Here is a 7523-nt window from a genome sequence, read left to right on the forward strand (position 1 = left end):
GGGGACCGGCAACGGGACCGCAACCCTCGGCGTTGCTCCCGCGCCTCGCTCAGCCAGTGAGCGGGAACCGGTTTGTATGTGGGATCCGAACCCTTGGGCGGGAGCGCCGCCGCGCTTCCCAAGCAGCGCACTATCCAGTGCGCCACCGGGCCGACCCAAGGAAATATTTTTATGTCATATATGTGTGTATATTCATTCTGGGCAAAATGCAAAAATTAAGTCTCCTCATTCTTTTGCACTCCATTCATTTAGTCACTCCCTAGAGGCAACTTTGACACTGTTTTCCAGTTTTTTTGTCCAAACTGCTAGACATGTTCTATCTATTTATAAGTATATGTGTATAGTAAACCCTGTTTTTTACTGAATGATACTGTGGGGAAGGAAAAATAATTTTCCCTCTACCCTTCTTAGTTCATGGCTGGGCCCCTGTAACAAAAGACTGATTAACAAGAGAAAAACAAACAGAGGTTTATGAACATGTACATCTTATACATAAATGGAAAATACCCAGGGAGTGAATTATTCTCCAAGAAGTAGCTTAGAACTCTGGCTTGTATAGCATCTTCAACAAAGAACACTAAGTTTTAGAGAAGGAACAAGACGAAGGAAAAGGACCTTGTTTCTCTAGGTACAGCAAATTCTGGGAAACTAATAGTAGATAAAGGCTAGTTAGTAAGTTTGTTATGTAGACTCCTTTGGTGCCGTCTCCAGGCTGATAAAGGTTAAATTCATCTCTGGTGATTAGCTATTTTGTCTTTCCTTGCAGAGAGGGAAGGAGGAATATCTTTGTAAATTTATGTCCTGCTTTTTAGGCAAATAGGGGGAGGGCAGAGAGCTTTTCTTGTATCTGCTTCTTCTCAATTGCCTTCAGCTCAAAATAATCCTTACACCAACTGACATATGTTGGGGTGGCATATTCTATCCTTCAATACCTTGGATTGTTTCATATTGATAGCGCTTCTTCATTCTTTTTAAAGTTTGTATACCATTCCATTGTGTGGACTTATTATTTATGTCCATATATAAATATATCTAGTTTCATATCCTTGTGCATACTTGAAAAAAGTTGTAATTGGGGAGCTATCAGACTGGGGTGGCTCTGGCACTTTAAATTACTGCGTGAACAAAAACCAATGTAAACAGTAAATCGAAACTAGGAAATGTATCAGTCAGAAACCGCCAACTAACCTCTAACTAGGGACTTTCAACTGTAACCAGTCAAAATTGTTTTCTTTGTCTTGCTTCTGCAAACACTATAAAAGTTTCCTCTCTTAGCCTTTCCTCCAGAGTGCTAGCCCATTGAGGTCTGGTGTTGCCCTGATGCATGAATTACTGAATGCTCAAATAAACTCTTTAAAATTTAAATGTGCTTAAGTTTTTCTTTTATAAGCATACATAATTTTACATGTGCAAGAATATCTGCAGAAATCCTCTAACTGGAATTATTGTATTAAAATATTATACTTGGTGATAGAAGCTATCAAATTGCCCTCCCTTGGGTTTGTACTAGTATTTACTCCCATTTACTATGTATTTTTAAACTTTAAAAATATTTAACTTCTTCCATATTCATATCATCTATTGAAATTGAGGCCATTCATTCATAGGGTGAGTTCTTTTAGCAACCAAAGGTGTTTGAGGGAAGAAGTAAGGATACTTATCACCCAATTCATTATGTGTGAAAACCACCAGTGTTTTGGTACTATTTCAATATTGTATTGTTAAAGAAAAAAAGTATTCAAACACTTGTTAAAGATGGTAAGGCAGACTTTATTCAAGGGGGGACATGAAATAGGAATAGGGACCACTGCAGTGGGGTCTTGCAGTAGCAGAATCGCTCTGTCTCCAACAGGACAAATGAAGGTTTATAACTGAGGCGCAGGGTGAGGGTGTCAGTGGATGGAAAATTACTAAGAGGAAACATTAAGGATGAAGGGGTTTCTGGTTAAACTACTCGGTAGGATCATTGCTGAAGGCAGATCTAGGTGATAAGGTGTAGAGGGTGGTCAGATACCAAGGATGGGGATCTTCACTAAACGGACTTAGGAGGATTCTTGCTTAAACTGAACAAATTTTTTTTAAAGAGGACAGAAAAGGAAACCCAAGGTCGAGCCTAGTCAGGCACAGGACTCAGGAGCCTAACTAAAGTTTTAGTTTAAGGAGAGAGTCTTTGTCAATATATTACATCATATTTTCAAAGTGTTTTGTAATTTTTAGTTCTTACAAAAGGCCCCTCAAGCCTTACAATGATGTCAAAGCCTGGCTCTGTGTGAGTGCTCAGGACATGTTCGTTGAGTGAGTGAATGAATGAATGAAAAGCTTGCTTGATTCCTGACGAGGTTTTCACCAGAGACGCATTCCATGTCACACACAGACTTAATGTTAATGACGAGAATAAGCATCAAGATTCCTGACTTCTGACAAGCACTCATAACTTTCCAGTGCTACACTTACATACTGCTCCTAAATCAAGTCCCCAACTTAGCATCTTTACCCACTTATTCTGTTGGTTCTTCAAGTTGCCACCAGTAGCAGGTGCTGGGTGACACTTGGGGAGATGCAAAGGTTGTTCCATGGATAGCTAGGATTAAAACAAAGTACACAAATAACTGAAAAGATCTGAGGCTTCTGTCCGCGTAGTTAACTCATCAATTTCTTCTTTCTTAAAGCCAGAGATTCCCAACCAGCTGATCTAGTTTGAGAGTCTTTTTCAAACCTTCCCTGCTAAAAATGTGTTTCCCTCTGCTGCTGCTGGTGTGTGTCCTATGCCTCAGCTGGACTGGGAGGATGAAAAGCTGAAAATCACTGTTCCAGGTAAAGGAATGTCTCCTCTCGTGCTCAATATACTTCCTTTCTTCCGTGTTCTGTCTCTTTCAAAGGTCCCCTTCTTGTTGCCCAGGAATAGAGAGAGCTAAGAAAAGACTGTCGGAAGGATGCGACTCAGGAGATTCCCATTCTCTAGCCCTGACAACCAAAGGCCCTTAGTGGGCTCCCCTAACATTTAGTTGCAATAGTGACAATTTTCTGAACAGTTATGTCAAATTTGAGTGTAGCACTAAGTATGTAGAATGATTTTTTAGAGCCTCTGCTTACTTACATCAGTTCAAACTTATCTGGAAAGCATTTTAAAGAAGCATCATTTATCAGTCATCTCAGAAGCAATTCCAAATTTTAAGGGGCCAAATGAAATTACTTTTTAACTTACTGCTAGTACAGCAAGGGCACTGCATAGGGAAAATTATGGTACAGTTCTATTTCATGTGCTGTTTGGGGTCCAGCGAGCATCCCAGTTTGGCTGGGGTCTGGGGACCTGTGGTTGATGTGCTGTGAAGAGCCTGTGCTCAGCCTGATCATCCTGTACTGAGGTTAGATGCTCAGGAACAGTCAGAGATTTGTGAACAGACTATGTTAAAGTTCAACAAGCTGTACTTTCATTTTATATTGCATTTTAATCATAATGAGACAAATTGCAACATTCTGAGCCTGGTCAAAAAGATTTTCCTATCTCTATATTCACTCACGAATGCAGGGTCAAGCATTATTTAGAAATTAGCAGGGCTGGTCCTGCCCTCTGCCTATGGTGGGATTTTTCAATTCCCTTAGTAGCCCTGGACCCCAGAGCTGGCATCTCACTCCGCCATGGGACAGATGACAGAGTGGTTGTCCCCAAAGGGGAGGTGGAGGAATTTGGACCCTTTTTACTGCTTTGCTCAGAACCACAATGGTGGTCTGCAGTGACCTCTAATCACAACTCTCTTATCTCATCTGGGACCTTGAATGCTCAGTTTCCTCTTCATTCTTTTACAGAGACATAAAAGCAAGCTGGCATGATTGCCAAACAGGGTGACCTTATGCCAGGAGTTTCCAGACTTCACGTGCTCTGCTCCCTGGTGGTGAATGTGCAGGCCATATTTTGCAAGGGTCATAGAGGTCTTGGTGTGCCTTGCTTGAGTGGCAATCAATATTAACTGTGAGAATAAAAAGTTGCAGTTGCCCCTGGTATCTCAGGATCCTTCAAGATTTTTCTGAGAATCACCCTGAACACTGGCAGAACCAAGAGCTTCAGCCAAGATAGAATTTTGGCAACTGAGTTGAGGGGTGTGTGACTGTGCATACACCGTGTGTATGTATATCTGTGTCTACCTGTGTGTGCATGTGTGTATTTGATGTGTGTGTCTACCTCTGTGTATATGTATGTGTGTATATGTGGGTATCTGCATATGTGTGTGTGTATCTGATGTGTGGGTTTGTGTGTGTATATGTGTGTATGTGTATCTCTGTGTGTGTATTTGAGTGTGTTTGTGTGTGTATGTGTGAATCTCTGTGTTTGTGTGTGTATATGTGTGTTTGTGTGTGTATGTGGGGTGAGTATGTGTGTGTGGGGTGGAGGTGGGTGGGTAGGAAACTCACAGGGAGAGGAGTCAGGAGAGCAGATCTCCAGGGAGAGAGCCTGTGGTGATACTCCATATTTTTTGGACAAAATGACAAAACAATGGTGGCATTGTAGCTATAAAAAGAGAGATGAGAAGGAGCTGATTTTAGGAAGATTTTACAATAATGCCTTGCATTCATATCTTTGTAGAACTTTCATCCGCAAGTGACATCTCTTTCTCTTCTGAATTCCTTTTCCCTTCTTTCCTATTTTAATAGTGCTTCTTACCATGTTTCACTTGGTAATAGCTGTATGTATACGTATATATCCCTCACCTATTTTTAACTTTCTGGGTTCAGGAACCAGGATTTTTGTATCACCTACATGCTTTATTCACCTCTCATATAGATACTCAGTAAATATTTGCAGATTGAATGAATTTTCAACTCCTTTCTGAATTTTATTGACATTGTTGGGAAAACTTGTAATTAGGAGAGTAAACATTTCAGTACTCTAAGTGGTTAATAATCATATAATTAAAATGATAACATGGTAAGTGGTAAACATCTTGAGTTTCAAAGACTTTTGATATATCCATGTCATTGTGGCATCATGAATACACATGATTTTAGCATACTAATAGTCACTTAACTTGTGTCTAAATGTTTTTGTGTGTAAAATAGGGTTCATAATACTTGCTTTATCTAACAGGACTGTGATGATCAAAATTTTCAATAGGAGTCGAAGCCCTTTGAAAAGTTAGTAGTGTTACAAAGACTGGGATTGTTGAGACGTAGTGTTTATGATCTTACTGTTGTTATAAGAGAGGGAAAAAACTAATTATGCACATCTATCTATAAAACCTGTAAAAGGCATACAAGAATTCTAGTATATGTATTTAAGCACAGTATTCATTGTTTTGATTAGATACTCCTTTTAAAAGGTCTTGGTGGCTAATAATGACAATGATGATGATGATGGTACTAGTACTAATAATAGCTTCTGAGCCTTTTATAATTCATGACGTTCACATGTGTTATCTCAGATTTGACAATTCTTCATTAGGGGCAGGGAGGAATAGCTCTTTTTTTTTTTTTTTTTTTTNTGTTGTATATTGCAGAATTTCCTTCATTTTCAAGGGTAAATAATGTTCCATTGTATGTCTATACCACATTTTCTTTATTCATTCATCTGTTGATGGACATTTGGGTTATTTCCACATCTTGGCTATTGTAAATAGTGCTGCAATGAACATGGGAGTGTGACGATCCTGATTTCAATTCTTTTGTGTAAGTACCCAGAAGTGGGATCAATGGTGGATCTATTTTTAATTTTTTGAGGAACATCTAAATTGTTTTCCCTAGTGGCTACACCATTTTCCATTCTCACCAACAGAACACAAAAGTTCCAATTTCCCCACATCCTCCTCAACACTTATTATCTTTATATATATAAAGACAATATATATATTTACATATATATAAATATATATTTAATATATGTGATATATAAATATATATATTTTATAAATATATATATTTATATAAATGTATTTATGTATATATTTGCCATCCTGATAGGTGTAAAGTGATATCTCATTATGATTTTTTTTTTTTTTTGTCTTTTTCTGTGTCCGGCAATGGATCGCAACCCTCAGTGTCGCCCCCGTACCGGACCGGGACCGGCAACGGGATCACAGCCCTCGGTGTTGCTCCCGCGCCTCGCTCAGCCAGTGAGCGGGAACCGGTCTGTATGTGGGATCCGAACCCTCGGTGGGAGCGCCGCCGCGCTTCCCAAGCGGTGCACTATAGCAGTGCGCCACCAGGCCGGCCCTCTCATTATGATTTTGATTTGCCTTTACCTGATGATTAGTGACAATAAACACCTTTTTGTATACCTGTTGGCCATTTGTATGTCTTCTTTGGAGAAATGTCTATACAAAAACTTAGCCCATTTCTTAATTGGGTTATTAGGTTTTTTTACTATTGAGTTGTAGGAATTGTAAATGATTCTTGTTGTTGTTTGAAATTTTTTCTAAAGTTAAGAAAGTATTTAAGAAATGGGCCCTAGGTATTAGGCTAAGGAAAATACCTTCTCTGTACTGAGAGCGTTTACTTGGGGGACCAGCTGTAGATCGTTAATAAGGCAGAGGAAAGGAGCCTAGAGAGAGCTGTAATTCAAGAAACTGCATGTCATTTTGATACACTGCAAAAACTTCCTAATGGGTCTCCTGGCTGCTGTCTTCACTGTCTCCCATCTGCCTCTACTCCTAGTCAAGGTGATCTTTCCAAAACATGCATCCGGTCATGTCACTACCCTGTTTAAAATACATCTGCTGACTATCAGATAGAACCCCAGCTTTCTAGCCTCATAGGACAGGACCACCTTGCTGTTCAGTTTCATGTCCCAACATGGGCTTCCCATGCCCTTCATTCATGCGCAGCTGAGACAGTGGCAGTAGGGGTTAAGGAGGTGGGGTGGACTTGAGAAGCACTAGTTGATAGGATTACCTGGATGTGATGAGGGAGAGTGTCTCAGTCTGTTTTGTGCTGCTGTAGCAGAGTACCTGAGACTGAGTAATTTTTAAAGAACAGCAATTTATTTCTCACAGTTCTGGAGGCTGAGAAGTCCAAGATCAAGAAGCAGGCATCTGGTGAGGGCCATCTTGCTACGTCCTTACATGGCGGAAGGTGAAAAGGTGCAAACCCACTTTCTCAAACCCTCTTCATAGTGGCATTAATTGATTTGTAAGGCAGAGCCCTCATGTCCTAAACAAGTCCCATGAGGCCCTACCTCCCAACACTGCTGCACTGAGGATTAAATTTCCAACACATGAGTGTTGGGGGACACATTCAAACCATAGCAGAGGGTGAGCCTCCTCCATGCATGAAATAAGCAGTACAGATGTGGTGGCAGAGGGGGAGAGAAGATAAGTTCAGTCTGAGGTCACTGTAGAACATCACCCCCAAGGACTTCTTGCATGCTTGGCCCTGTACCAGGAACTGGGGGGAAGTGCCAGACATGACCTCTACAGAGATGAGAATATATGTGGCATTAGGAAATTGGAGACTTGGGCTGGCCCGGTGGCGCACTGCTATAGTGCGCCGCTTGGGAAGCGTGGCGGCACTCCCACCGAGGGTTCGGATCCCAC

Source organism: Galeopterus variegatus, unplaced genomic scaffold, assembly GCF_000696425.1.
Source record: "Galeopterus variegatus unplaced genomic scaffold, G_variegatus-3.0.2 Scaffold383, whole genome shotgun sequence".
Classification (NCBI taxonomy): Eukaryota; Metazoa; Chordata; class Mammalia; order Dermoptera; family Cynocephalidae; genus Galeopterus; species Galeopterus variegatus.